The 14853-nt window shown below is 67.1% G+C and overlaps 1 protein-coding gene across 1 annotated transcript in view; it reads left to right on the plus strand.

The window, feature by feature from the left end:
- Positions 1 to 14853, plus strand: part of KCNJ10 (potassium inwardly rectifying channel subfamily J member 10) — a 64305-nt gene that overhangs the window by 6735 nt on the left and 42717 nt on the right. The gene's annotated exons all lie outside the window — the stretch shown is intronic.

The raw sequence follows: 14853 nt of genomic DNA on the forward strand, positions 1-14853 counted from the left end.
GAGGCTGGGGATGTGCGGAGGCTGGGGATGTGCAGAGGCTGGGGATGTGCAGAGGCTGGGGATGTGCAGAGGCTGGGGATGTGCTGAGGCTGGGGATGTGCTGAGGCTGGGGATGTGCTGAGGCTGGGGATGTGCTGAGGCTGGGGATGTGCTGAGGCTGGGGATGTGCGGAGGCTGGGGATGTGCGGAGGCTGGGGATGTGCGGAGGCTGGGGATGTGCGGAGGCTGGGGATGTGCGGAGGCTGGGGATGTGCGGAGGCTGGGGATGTGCGGAGGCTGGGGATGTGCGGAGGCTGGGGATGTGCTGAGGCTGGGGATGGGGATGTGCTGAGGCTGGGGATGTGCTGGGGATGTGCTGAGGCTGGGGATGTGCTGAGGCTGGGGATGTGCTGAGGCTGGGGATGTGCTGAGGCTGGGGATGTGCGGAGGCTGGGGATGTGCGGAGGCTGGGGATGTGCGGAGGCTGGGGATGTGCGGAGGCTGGGGATGTGCTGAGGCTGGGGATGTGCTGGAGATGTGCTGGGGATGTGCTGAGGCTGGGGATGTGCTGGGGATGTGCTGAGGCTGGGGATGTGCGGAGGCTGGGGATGTGCTGAGGCTGGGGATGTGCTGGGGATGTGCAGAGGCTGGGGATGTGCGGAGGCTGGGGATGTGCTGGGGATGTGCAGAGGCTGGGGATGTGCAGAGGCTGGGGATGTGCGGAGGCTGGGGATGTGCTGAGGCTGGGGATGTGCTGGAGATGTGCTGGGGATGTGCTGAGGCTGGGGATGTGCGGAGGCTGGGGATGTGCGGAGGCTGGGGATGTGCTGAGGCTGGGGATGTGCTGGGGATGTGCGGAGGCTGGGGATGTGCTGAGGCTGGGGATGTGCTGAGGCTGGAGATGTGCGGAGGCTGGGGATGTGCTGGGGATGTGCTGAGGCTGGGGATGTGCTGAGGCTGGAGATGTGCGGAGGCTGGGGATGTGCGGAGGCTGGGGATGTGCGGAGGCTGGGGATGTGCGGAGGCTGGGGATGTGCTGAGGCTGGGGATGGGGATGTGCTGAGGCTGGGGATGTGCTGGGGATGTGCTGAGGCTGGGGATGTGCTGAGGCTGGGGATGTGCTGAGGCTGGGGATGTGCTGAGGCTGGGGATGTGCGGAGGCTGGGGATGTGCGGAGGCTGGGGATGTGCGGAGGCTGGGGATGTGCGGAGGCTGGGGATGTGCTGAGGCTGGGGATGTGCTGGAGATGTGCTGGGGATGTGCTGAGGCTGGGGATGTGCTGGGGATGTGCTGAGGCTGGGGATGTGCGGAGGCTGGGGATGTGCTGAGGCTGGGGATGTGCTGGGGATGTGCAGAGGCTGGGGATGTGCGGAGGCTGGGGATGTGCTGGGGATGTGCAGAGGCTGGGGATGTGCAGAGGCTGGGGATGTGCGGAGGCTGGGGATGTGCTGAGGCTGGGGATGTGCTGGAGATGTGCTGGGGATGTGCTGAGGCTGGGGATGTGCGGAGGCTGGGGATGTGCGGAGGCTGGGGATGTGCTGAGGCTGGGGATGTGCTGGGGATGTGCGGAGGCTGGGGATGTGCTGAGGCTGGGGATGTGCTGAGGCTGGAGATGTGCGGAGGCTGGGGATGTGCTGGGGATGTGCTGAGGCTGGGGATGTGCTGAGGCTGGAGATGTGCGGAGGCTGGGGATGTGCTGGGGATGTGCTGAGGCTGGGGATGTGCTGGGGATGTGCTGAGGCTGGGGATGTGCGGAGGCTGGGGATGTGCTGAGGCTGGAGATGTGCGGAGGCTGGGGATGTGCTGGGGATGTGCTGAGGCTGGAGATGTGCGGAGGCTGGGGATGTGCTGGGGATGTGCTGAGGCTGGGGATGTGCTGGGGATGTGCTGGGGATGTGCTGAGGCTGGGGATGTGCGGAGGCTGGGGATGTGCTGAGGCTGGGGATGTGCTGAGGCTGGGGATGTGCTGAGGCTGGGGATGTGCTGGGGACGTGCAGAGGCTGGGGACGTGCAGAGGCTGGGGATGTGCTGAGGCTGGGGATGTGCTGAGGCTGGGGATGTGCTGGGGCTGGGGATGTGCTGAGGCTGGGGATGTGCTGGAGATGTGCTGGGGATGTGCTGAGGCTGGGGATGTGCTGAGGCTGGGGATGTGCGGAGGCTGGGGATGTGCTGGGGATGTGCTGAGGCTGGGGATGTGCGGAGGCTGGGGATGTGCTGAGGCTGGGGATGTGCTGAGGCTGGGGTTGTGCGGAGGCTGGGGATGTGCTGAGGCTGGGGATGTGCTGGGGATGTGCTGAGGCTGGGGATGTGCGGAGGCTGGGGATGTGCGGAGGCTGGGGATGTGCTGAGGCTGGGGATGTGCTGGGGATGTGCTGAGGCTGGGGATGTGCTGAGGCTGGGGTTGTGCGGAGGCTGGGGATGTGCTGAGGCTGGGGATGTGCTGGGGATGTGCTGAGGCTGGGGATGTGCGGAGGCTGGGGATGTGCGGAGGCTGGGGATGTGCTGAGGCTGGGGATGTGCTGAGGCTGGGGATGTGCTGAGGCTGGGGATGTGCGGAGGCTGGGGATGCGCGGAGGCTGGGGATGTGCGGAGGCTGGGGATGCGCGGAGGCTGGGGATGTGCGGAGGCTGGGGATGCGCTGGGGATGTGCGGAGGCTGGGGATGTGCTGGGGATGTGCTGAGGCTGGGGATGTGCTGAGGCTGGGGATGTGCTGGGGATGTGCGGAGGCTGGGGATGTGCTGAGGCTGGGGATGTGCTGAGGCTGGGGATGTGCTGAGGCTGGGGATGTGCTGGAGATGTGCTGGGGATGTGCTGAGGCTGGGGATGTGCGGAGGCTGGGGATGTGCGGAGGCTGGGGATGTGCTGAGGCTGGGGATGTGCTGGGGATGTGCGGAGGCTGGGGATGTGCGGAGGCTGGGGATGTGCTGGGGATGTGCTGAGGCTGGGGATGTGCTGGGGATGTGCTGAGGCTGGGGATGTGCGGAGGCTGGGGATGTGCTGAGGCTGGGGATGTGCTGAGGCTGGAGATGTGCGGAGGCTGGGGATGTGCTGAGGCTGGGGATGTGCTGGGGATGTGCGGAGGCTGGGGATGTGCTGGGGATGTGCTGAGGCTGGGGATGTGCGGAGGCTGGGGATGTGCTGAGGCTGGGGATGTGCTGAGGCTGGAGATGTGCGGAGGCTGGGGATGTGCTGAGGCTGGGGATGTGCTGAGGCTGGGGATGTGCTGAGGCTGGGGATGTGCGGAGGCTGGGGATGTGCGGAGGCTGGGGATGTGCGGAGGCTGGGGATGTGCGGAGGCTGGGGATGTGCTAGGGATATGCTGAGGCTGGGGATGTGCTGGGGCTGGGGATGTGCGGAGGCTGGGGATGTGCGGAGGCTGGGGATGTGCTGAGGCTGGGGATGTGCTGGGGATGTGCTGGGGATGTGCTGGGGCTGGGGATGTGCGGAGGCTGGGGATGTGCTGAGGCTGGTGATGTGCTGGGGATGTGGGAGGCTGGGGATGTGCTGAGGCTGGGGATGTGCTGGGATGTGCTGGGGCTGGGGATGTGCGGAGGCTGGGGATGTGCTGAGGCTGGGGATGTGCTGAGGCTGGGGATGTGCTGAGGCTGGGGATGTGCTGAGGCTGGGGATGTGCTGGGGATGTGCTGAGGCTGGGGATGTGCTGGGGATGTGCTGAGGCTGGGGATGTGCAGAGGCTGGGGATGTGCTGGGGATGTGCTGAGGCTGGGGATGTGCGGAGGCTGGGGATGTGCTGAGGCTGGTGATGTGCTGGGGATGTGGGAGGCTGGGGATGTGCTGAGGCTGGGGATGTGCTGGGATGTGCTGGGGCTGGGGATGTGCGGAGGCTGGGGATGTGCTGAGGCTGGGGATGTGCTGAGGCTGGGGATGTGCTGAGGCTGGGGATGTGCTGAGGCTGGGGATGTGCTGAGGCTGGGGATGTGCTGGGGATGTGCTGAGGCTGGGGATGTGCTGGGGATGTGCTGAGGCTGGGGATGTGCAGAGGCTGGGGATGTGCTGAGGCTGGGGATGTGCTGAGGCTGGGGATGTGCTGGGGATGTGCGGAGGCTGGGGATGCGCTGGGGATGTGCTGGGGATGTGCTGAGGCTGGGGATGTGCTGGGGATGTGCTGAGGCTGGGGATGTGCGGAGGCTGGGGCTGGGGATGTGCTGGGGATGTGCTGGAGCTGGGGATGTGCTGAGGCTGGGGATGTGCTGGGGATGTGCTGAGGCTGGGGATGTGCTGAGGCTGGGGATGTGCTGGGGATGTGCGGAGGCTGGGGATGTGCGGAGGCTGGGGATGTGCTGAGGCTGGGGATGTGCTGAGGCTGGGGATGTGCTGAGGCTGGGGATGTGCTGGGGATGTGCTGAGGCTGGGGATGTGCTGGGGATGTGCTGAGGCTGGGGATGTGCAGAGGCTGGGGATGTGCTGAGGCTGGGGATGTGCTGAGGCTGGGGATGTGCTGGGGATGTGCGGAGGCTGGGGATGCGCTGGGGATGTGCTGGGGATGTGCTGAGGCTGGGGATGTGCTGGGGATGTGCTGAGGCTGGGGATGTGCGGAGGCTGGGGATGTGCTGGGGATGTGCTGAGGCTGGGGATGTGCTGGGGATGTGCTGGGGATGTGCTGGGGATGTGCTGGAGCTGGGGATGTGCTGAGGCTGGGGATGTGCTGAGGCTGGGGATGTGCTGGGGATGTGCTGAGGCTGGGGATGTGCGGAGGCTGGGGATGTGCGGAGGCTGGGGATGTGCTGAGGCTGGGGATGTGCTGAGGCTGGGGATGTGCGGAGGCTGGGGATGCGCGGAGGCTGGGGATGTGCGGAGGCTGGGGATGCGCGGAGGCTGGGGATGTGCGGAGGCTGGGGATGCGCTGGGGATGTGCGGAGGCTGGGGATGTGCTGGGGATGTGCTGAGGCTGGGGATGTGCTGAGGCTGGGGATGTGCTGGGGATGTGCGGAGGCTGGGGATGTGCTGAGGCTGGGGATGTGCTGAGGCTGGGGATGTGCTGAGGCTGGGGATGTGCTGGAGATGTGCTGGGGATGTGCTGAGGCTGGGGATGTGCGGAGGCTGGGGATGTGCGGAGGCTGGGGATGTGCTGAGGCTGGGGATGTGCTGGGGATGTGCGGAGGCTGGGGATGTGCGGAGGCTGGGGATGTGCTGGGGATGTGCTGAGGCTGGGGATGTGCTGGGGATGTGCTGAGGCTGGGGATGTGCGGAGGCTGGGGATGTGCTGAGGCTGGGGATGTGCTGAGGCTGGAGATGTGCGGAGGCTGGGGATGTGCTGAGGCTGGGGATGTGCTGGGGATGTGCGGAGGCTGGGGATGTGCTGGGGATGTGCTGAGGCTGGGGATGTGCGGAGGCTGGGGATGTGCTGAGGCTGGGGATGTGCTGAGGCTGGAGATGTGCGGAGGCTGGGGATGTGCTGAGGCTGGGGATGTGCTGAGGCTGGGGATGTGCTGAGGCTGGGGATGTGCGGAGGCTGGGGATGTGCGGAGGCTGGGGATGTGCGGAGGCTGGGGATGTGCGGAGGCTGGGGATGTGCTAGGGATATGCTGAGGCTGGGGATGTGCTGGGGCTGGGGATGTGCGGAGGCTGGGGATGTGCGGAGGCTGGGGATGTGCTGAGGCTGGGGATGTGCTGGGGATGTGCTGGGGATGTGCTGGGGCTGGGGATGTGCGGAGGCTGGGGATGTGCTGAGGCTGGTGATGTGCTGGGGATGTGGGAGGCTGGGGATGTGCTGAGGCTGGGGATGTGCTGGGATGTGCTGGGGCTGGGGATGTGCGGAGGCTGGGGATGTGCTGAGGCTGGGGATGTGCTGAGGCTGGGGATGTGCTGAGGCTGGGGATGTGCTGAGGCTGGGGATGTGCTGGGGATGTGCTGAGGCTGGGGATGTGCTGGGGATGTGCTGAGGCTGGGGATGTGCAGAGGCTGGGGATGTGCTGAGGCTGGGGATGTGCTGAGGCTGGGGATGTGCTGGGGATGTGCGGAGGCTGGGGATGCGCTGGGGATGTGCTGGGGATGTGCTGAGGCTGGGGATGTGCTGGGGATGTGCTGAGGCTGGGGATGTGCGGAGGCTGGGGCTGGGGATGTGCTGAGGCTGGGGATGTGCTGGGGATGTGCGGAGGCTGGGGATGCGCTGGGGATGTGCTGGGGATGTGCTGAGGCTGGGGATGTGCTGGGGATGTGCTGAGGCTGGGGATGTGCGGAGGCTGGGGCTGGGGATGTGCTGGGGATGTGCTGGAGCTGGGGATGTGCTGAGGCTGGGGATGTGCTGGGGATGTGCTGAGGCTGGGGATGTGCTGAGGCTGGGGATGTGCTGGGGATGTGCGGAGGCTGGGGATGTGCGGAGGCTGGGGATGTGCTGAGGCTGGGGATGTGCTGAGGCTGGGGATGTGCTGAGGCTGGGGATGTGCTGGGGATGTGCTGAGGCTGGGGATGTGCTGGGGATGTGCTGAGGCTGGGGATGTGCAGAGGCTGGGGATGTGCTGAGGCTGGGGATGTGCTGAGGCTGGGGATGTGCTGGGGATGTGCGGAGGCTGGGGATGCGCTGGGGATGTGCTGGGGATGTGCTGAGGCTGGGGATGTGCTGGGGATGTGCTGAGGCTGGGGATGTGCGGAGGCTGGGGATGTGCTGGGGATGTGCTGAGGCTGGGGATGTGCTGGGGATGTGCTGGGGATGTGCTGGAGCTGGGGATGTGCTGAGGCTGGGGATGTGCTGAGGCTGGGGATGTGCTGGGGATGTGCTGAGGCTGGGGATGTGCGGAGGCTGGGGATGTGCGGAGGCTGGGGATGTGCTGAGGCTGGGGATGTGCTGAGGCTGGGGATGTGCTGAGGCTGGGGATGTGCTGGGGATGTGCTGAGGCTGGGGATGTGCGGAGGCTGGGGATGTGCGGAGGCTGGGGATGTGCTGAGGTTGGGGATGTGCGGAGGCTGGGGATGTGCTGGGGATGTGCTGAGGCTGGGGATGTGCTGAGGCTGGGGATGTGCTGAGGCTGGGGATGTGCTGAGGCTGGGGATGCGCTGAGGCTGGGGATGTGCGGAGGCTGGGGATGTGCTGGGGCTGGGGATGTGCGGAGGCTGGGGATGTGCGGAGGCTGGGGATGTGCTGGGGCTGGGGATGTGCGGAGGCTGGGGATGTGCTGGGGCTGGGGATGTGCGGAGGCTGGGGATGTGCTGGGGCTGGGGATGTGCGGAGGCTGGGGATGCGCTGGGGATGTGCTGAGGCTGGGGATGTGCTGGGGATGTGCTGGGGATGTGCTGGGGCTGGGGATGTGCGGAGGCTGGGGATGTGCTGAGGATGTGCTGGGGATGTGCTGAGGCTGGGGATGTGCTGAGGATGTGCTGAGGCTGGGGATGTGCTGAGGCTGGGGATGTGCTGAGGATGTGCTGAGGCTGGGGATGTGCTGGGGATGTGCTGGGGATGTGCTGGGGATGTGCTGAGGATGTGCTGGGGATGTGCTGGGGATGTGCGGAGGATGTGCTGAGGCTGGGGATGTGCTGGGGATGTGCTGGGGATGTGCGGAGGCTGGGGATGTGCTGGGGATGTGCGGAGGCTGGGGATGTGCTGAGGCTGGGGATGTGCTGGGGATGTGCTGAGGCTGGGGATGTGCTGGGGATGTGCGGAGGCTGGGGATGTGCTGGGGATGTGCGGAGGCTGGGGATGTGCTGAGGCTGGGGATGCGCTGGGGATGTGCTGAGGCTGGGGATGTGCTGAGGCTGGGGATGTGCTGAGGCTGGGGATGTGCTGAGGCTGGGGATGTGCTGGGGCTGGGGATGTGCGGAGGCGGGGATGTGCTGGGGATGTGCGGAGGCTGGGGATGTGCGGAGGCTGGGGATGTGCTGGGGATGTGCTGAGGCTGGGGATGTGCTGAGGCTGGGGATGTGCGGAGGCTGGGGATGTGCTGAGGCTGGGGATGTGCTGAGGCTGGGGATGTGCTGAGGCTGGGGATGTGCTGGGGCTGGGGATGTGCGGAGGCTGGGGATGTGCTGGGGATGTGCGGAGGCTGGGGATGTGCTGGGGATGTGCGGAGGCTGGGGATGTGCGGAGGCTGGGGATGTGCTGAGGCTGGGGATGTGCGGAGGCTGGGGATGTGCTGAGGCTGGGGATGTGCTGAGGCTGGGGATGTGCTGAGGCTGGGGATGTGCTGGGGATGTGCGGAGGCTGGGGATGTGCTGGGGATGTGCTGGGGATGTGCTGGGGATGTGCGGAGGCTGGGGATGTGCTGGGGATGTGCTGAGGCTGGGGATGTGCTGGGGATGTGCTGAGGCTGGGGATGTGCGGAGGCTGGGGATGTGCTGAGGCTGGGGATGTGCTGAGGCTGGGGATGCGCTGAGGCTGGGGATGTGCGGAGGCTGGGGATGTGCTGGGGCTGGGGATGTGCGGAGGCTGGGGATGTGCGGAGGCTGGGGATGTGCTGGGGCTGGGGATGTGCGGAGGCTGGGGATGTGCTGGGGCTGGGGATGTGCGGAGGCTGGGGATGCGCTGGGGATGTGCTGGGGATGTGCTGGGGATGTGCTGGGGATGTGCTGGGGATGTGCTGGGGATGTGCTGAGGCTGGGGATGTGCTGGGGATGTGCGGAGGCTGGGGATGTGCTGGGGCTGGGGATGTGCGGAGGCTGGGGATGCGCTGGGGATGTGCGGAGGCTGGGGATGTGCTGGGGATGTGCTGGGGATGTGCTGGGGATGTGCTGAGGCTGGGGATGTGCTGAGGCTGGGGATGCGCTGGGGATGTGCGGAGGCTGGGGATGTGCTGGGGATGTGCTGGGGATGTGCTGAGGCTGGGGATGTGCTGAGGATGTGCTGAGGCTGGGGATGTGCTGAGGCTGGGGATGTGCGGAGGCTGGGGATGTGCTGGGGATGTGCGGAGGCTGGGGATGTGCGGAGGCTGGGGATGTGCGGAGGCTGGGGATGTGCTGAGGCTGGGGATGTGCTGGGGATGTGCGGAGGCTGGGGATGTGCTGGGGATGTGCGGAGGCTGGGGATGTGCTGAGGCTGGGGATGTGCTGAGGCTGGGGATGTGCGGAGGCTGGGGATGTGCGGAGGCTGGGGATGTGCTGAGGCTGGGGATGTGCGGAGGCTGGGGATGTGCTGAGGCTGGGGATGTGCGGAGGCTGGGGATGTGCTGGGGATGTGCTGAGGCTGGGGATGTGCTGAGGCTGGGGATGTGCTGAGGCTGGGGATGTGCGGAGGCTGGGGATGTGCTGGGGATGTGCGGAGGCTGGGGATGTGCGGAGGCTGGGGATGTGCGGAGGCTGGGGATGTGCGGAGGCTGGGGATGTGCTGAGGCTGGGGATGTGCGGAGGCTGGGGATGTGCGGAGGCTGGGGATGTGCAGAGGCTGGGGATGTGCGGAGGCTGGGGATGTGCGGAGGCTGGGGATGTGCTGAGGCTGGGGATGTGCTGAGGCTGGGGATGTGCGGAGGCTGGGGATGTGCGGAGGCTGGGGATGTGCGGAGGCTGGGGATGTGCGGAGGCTGGGGATGTGCGGAGGCTGGGGATGTGCTGAGGCTGGGGATGTGCGGAGGCTGGGGATGTGCGGAGGCTGGGGATGTGCTGAGGCTGGGGATGTGCGGAGGCTGGGGATGTGCTGGGGCTGGGGATGTGCGGAGGCCGGGGATGTGCGGAGGCTGGGGATGTGCTGGGGCTGGGGATGTGCTGAGGCTGGGGATGTGCGGAGGCTGGGGATGTGCGGAGGCTGGGGATGTGCTGGGGATGTGCTGAGGCTGGGGATGTGCTGGGGCTGGGGATGTGCGGAGGCTGGGGATGTGCTGGGGCTGGGGATGTGCGGAGGCTGGGGATGTGCGGAGGCTGGGGATGTGCTGGGGCTGGGGATGTGCTGGGGATGTGCTGGGGATGTGCTGAGGCTGGGGATGTGCTGGGGATGTGCTGAGGCTGGGGATGTGCTGGGGCTGGGGATGTGCTGAGGCTGGGGATGTGCGGAGGCTGGGGATGTGCTGAGGCTGGGGATGTGCTGGGGCTGGGGATGTGCTGAGGCTGGGGATGTGCTGGGGATGCGCTGAGGCTGGGGATGTGCTGGGGATGTGCGGAGGCTGGGGATGTGCTGAGGCTGGGGATGTGCTGAGGCTGGGGATGTGCTGGGGCTGGGGATGTGCAGAGGCTGGGGATGTGCTGAGGCTGGGGATGTGCTGGGGATGTGCTGAGGCTGGGGATGTGCTGAGGCTGGGGATGTGCTGAGGCTGGGGATGTGCTGAGGCTGGGGATGTGCTGGGGCTGGGGATGTGCTGGGGATGTGCAGAGGCTGGGGATGTGCGGAGGCTGGGGATGTGCTGGGGATGTGCTGAGGCTGGGGATGTGCGGAGGCTGGGGATGTGCTGAGGCTGGGGATGTGCTGAGGCTGGGGATGTGCTGGGGCTGGGGATGTGCTGGGGATGTGCTGGGGCTGGGGATGTGCTGGGGCTGGGGATGTGCAGAGGCTGGGGATGTGCAGAGGCTGGGGATGTGCTGAGGCTGGGGATGTGCTGAGGCTGGGGATGTGCTGGGGATGTGCTGGGGCTGGGGATGTGCTGGGGCTGGGGATGTGCGGAGGCTGGGGATGTGCTGGGGCTGGGGATGTGCTGGGGATGTGCGGAGGCTGGGGATGTGCTGGGGCTGGGGATGTGCGGAGGCTGGGGATGTGCTGGGGCTGGGGATGTGCGGAGGCTGGGGATGTGCGGAGGCTGGGGATGTGCTGGGGCTGGGGATGTGCTGGGGATGTGCTGGGGATGTGCTGAGGCTGGGGATGTGCTGGGGATGTGCTGGGGCTGGGGATGTGCTGGGGATGTGCGGAGGCTGGGGATGTGCTGGGGATGTGCTGAGGCTGGGGATGTGCTGGGGCTGGGGATGTGCTGAGGCTGGGGATGTGCTGGGGCTGGGGATGTGCTGGGGATGTGCAGAGGCTGGGGATGTGCGGAGGCTGGGGATGTGCAGAGGCTGGGGATGTGCGGAGGCTGGGGATGTGCAGAGGCTGGGGATGTGCGGAGGCTGGGGATGTGCTGGGGATGTGCTGAGGCTGGGGATGTGCTGGGGATGTGCTGAGGCTGGGGATGTGCTGGGGCTGGGGATGTGCAGAGGCTGGGGATGTGCGGAGGCTGGGGATGTGCTGAGGCTGGGGATGTGCGGAGGCTGGGGATGTGCAGAGGCTGGGGATGTGCGGAGGCTGGGGATGTGCTGAGGCTGGGGATGTGCTGGGGATGGGGATGTGCTGGGGCTGGGGATGTGCTGGGGATGTGCTGGGGCTGGGGATGTGCTGGGGCTGGGGATGTGCTGGGGCTGGGGATGTGCAGAGGCTGGGGATGTGCTGAGGCTGGGGATGTGCTGAGGCTGGGGATGTGCTGAGGCTGGGGATGTGCTGGGGATGTGCTGGGGCTGGGGATGTGCTGGGGCTGGGGATGTGCGGAGGCTGGGGATGTGCTGGGGCTGGGGATGTGCGGAGGCTGGGGATGTGCTGGGGATGTGCGGAGGCTGGGGATGTGCTGGGGCTGGGGATGTGCGGAGGCTGGGGATGTGCTGGGGCTGTGCGGAGGCTGGGGATGTGCTGGGGCTGGGGATGTGCTGGGGATGTGCTGGGGATGGGGATGTGCTGGGGCTGGGGATGTGCTGGGGCTGGGGATGTGCTGAGGCTGGGGATGTGCGGAGGCTGGGGATGTGCTGAGGCTGGGGATGTGCTGGGGATGTGCGGAGGCTGGGGATGTGCTGGGGCTGGGGATGTGCGGAGGCTGGGGATGTGCTGGGGCTGGGGATGTGCGGAGGCTGGGGATGTGCGGAGGCTGGGGATGTGCTGAGGCTGGGGATGTGCTGAGGCTGGGGATGTGCTGGGGATGTGCGGAGGCTGGGGATGTGCTGGGGCTGGGGATGTGCGGAGGCTGGGGATGTGCTGGGGCTGGGGATGTGCGGAGGCTGGGGATGTGCGGAGGCTGGGGATGTGCTGAGGCTGGGGATGTGCTGGGGCTGGGGATGTGCTGAGGCTGGGGATGTGCGGAGGCTGGGGATGTGCTGGGGCTGGGGATGTGCGGAGGCTGGGGATGTGCTGGGGCTGGGGATGTGCGGAGGCTGGGGATGTGCTGGGGCTGGGGATGTGCGGAGGCTGGGGATGTGCTGAGGCTGGGGATGTGCTGGGGCTGGGGATGTGCTGGGGCTGGGGATGCGCTGAGGCTGGGGATGTGCGGAGGCTGGGGATGTGCAGAGGCTGGGGATGTGCTGAGGCTGGGGATGTGCTGGGGCTGGGGATGTGCTGGGGATGTGCTGAGGCTGGGGATGTGCTGGGGCTGGGGATGTGCTGGGGCTGGGGATGTGCGGAGGCTGGGGATGTGCGGAGGCTGGGGATGTGCGGAGGCTGGGGATGTGCTGAGGCTGGGGATGTGCTGAGGCTGGGGATGTGCGGAGGCTGGGGATGTGCTGAGGCTGGGGATGTGCTGGGGATGTGCGGAGGCTGGGGATGTGCTGGGGATGCGCTGAGGCTGGGGATGCGCTGAGGCTGGGGATGTGCGGAGGCTGGGGATGTGCGGAGGCTGGGGATGTGCTGGGGATGTGCGGAGGCTGGGGATGTGCTGGGGATGCGCTGAGGCTGGGGATGTGCGGAGGCTGGGGATGTGCGGAGGCTGGGGATGTGCTGGGGATGTGCTGGGGCTGGGGATGTGCTGGGGCTGGGGATGTGCTGGGGCTGGGGATGCGCTGAGGCTGGGGATGTGCGGAGGCTGGGGATGTGCGGAGGCTGGGGATGTGCTGGGGATGTGCTGAGGCTGGGGATGTGCTGAGGCTGGGGATGTGCTGAGGCTGGGGATGTGCTGGGGATGTGCGGAGGCTGGGGATGTGCGGAGGCTGGGGATGTGCGGAGGCTGGGGATGTGCAGAGGCTGGGGAGGTGCAGAGGCTGGGGAGGTGCAGAGGCTGGGGATGTGCAGAGGCTGGGGATGTGCAGAGGCTGGGGATGTGCGGAGGCTGGGGATGTGCGGAGGCTGGGGATGTGCGGAGGCCGGGGATGTGCGGAGGCCGGGGATGTGCGGAGGCCGGGGATGTGCGGAGGCCGGGGATGTGCGGAGGCCGGGGATGTGCGGAGGCCGGGGATGTGCGGAGGCCGAGGATGTGCGGAGGCCGGGGATGTGCGGAGGCCGGGGATGTGCGGAGGCCGGGGATGTGCGGAGGCCGGGGATGTGCGGAGGCCGGGGATGTGCGGAGGCCGGGGATGTGCGGAGGCCGGGGATGTGCGGAGGCTGGGGATGTGCTGGGGATGTGCTGAGGCTGGGGATGTGCTGAGGCTGGGGATGTGCGGAGGCTGGGGATGTGCGGAGGCTGGGGATGTGCGGAGGCTGGGGATGTGCTGGGGATGTGCGGAGGCTGGGGATGTGCGGAGGCTGGGGATGTGCTGAGGCTGGGGATGTGCTGAGGCTGGGGATGTGCTGAGGCTGGGGATGTGCTGAGGCTGGGCATGTCCTGGGCCTGGGGATGTGCTGAGGCTGGGGACGTGCGGAGGCTGGGGATGTGCTGGGGCTGGGGATGTGCGGAGGCTGGGGATGTGCTGAGGCTGGGGATGTGCGGAGGCTGGGGATGTGCGGAGGCTGGGGATGTGCTGAGGCTGGGGATGTGCGGAGGCTGGGGATGTGCTGAGGCTGGGGATGTGCGGAGGCTGGGGATGTGCTGGGGATGTGCAGAGGCTGGGGATGTGCGGAGGCTGGGGATGTGCGGAGGCTGGGGATGTGCGGAGGCTGGGGATGTGCTGAGGCTGGGGATGTGCTGGGGCTGGGGATGTGCTGGGGATGTGCGGAGGCTGGGGATGTGCTGAGGCTGGGGATGTGCTGGGGCTGGGGATGTGCTGAGGCTGGGGATGTGCGGAGGCTGGGGATGTGCTGAGGCTGGGGATGTGCGGAGGCTGGGGATGTGCTGAGGCTGGGGATGTGCTGAGGCTGGGGATGTGCTGAGGCTGGGGATGTGCTGGGGATGTGCGGAGGCTGGGGATGTGCTGGGGATGTGCTGGGGATGTGCAGAGGCTGGGGATGTGCGGAGGCTGGGGATGTGCTGAGGCTGGGGATGTGCTGGGGATGTGCAGAGGCTAGGGATGTGCGGAGGCTGGGGATGTGCTGAGGCTGGGGATGTGCTGGGGATGTGCTGGGGATGTGCAGAGGCTGGGGATGTGCGGAGGCTGGGGATGTGCTGAGGCTGGGGATGTGCTGGGGATGTGCTGGGGATGTGCAGAGGCTGGGGATGTGCGGAGGCTGGGATGTGCTGGGGCTGGGGATGTGCGGAGGCTGGGGATGTGCAGAGGCTGGGGATGTGCTGAGGCTGGGGATGTGCTGGGGCTGGGGATGTGCTGGGGATGTGCTGAGGCTGGGGATGTGCTGGGGATGTGCTGAGGCTGGGGATGTGCTGAGGCTGGGGATGTGCGGAGGCTGGGGATGTGCTGGGGATGTGCTGAGGCTGGGGATGTGCGGAGGCTGGGGATGTGCGGAGGCTGGGGATGTGCTGAGGCTGGGGATGTGCTGAGGCTGGGGTTGTGCGGAGGCTGGGGATGTGCTGAGGCTGGGGATGTGCTGGGGATGTGCTGAGGCTGGGGATGTGCGGAGGCTGGGGATGTGCGGAGGCTGGGGATGTGCTGAGGCTGGGGATGTGCTGGGGATGTGCTGAGGCTGGGGATGTGCTGAGGCTGGGGTTGTGCGGAGGCTGGGGATGTGCTGAGGCTGGGGATGTGCTGGGGATGTGCTGAGGCTGGGGATGTGCGGAGGCTGGGGATGTGCGGAGGCTGGGGATGTGCTGAGGCTGGGGATGTGCTGGGGATGTGCTGAGGCTGGGGATGTGCTGGGGATGTGCTGAGGCTGGGGATGTGCGGAGGCTGGGGATGCGCGGAGGCTGGGGATGTGCGGAGGCTGGGGATGCGCGGAGGCTGGGGAT

This window comes from Ascaphus truei, chromosome 7 (genome assembly GCF_040206685.1).
Source record: "Ascaphus truei isolate aAscTru1 chromosome 7, aAscTru1.hap1, whole genome shotgun sequence".
Classification (NCBI taxonomy): domain Eukaryota; kingdom Metazoa; phylum Chordata; class Amphibia; order Anura; family Ascaphidae; genus Ascaphus; species Ascaphus truei.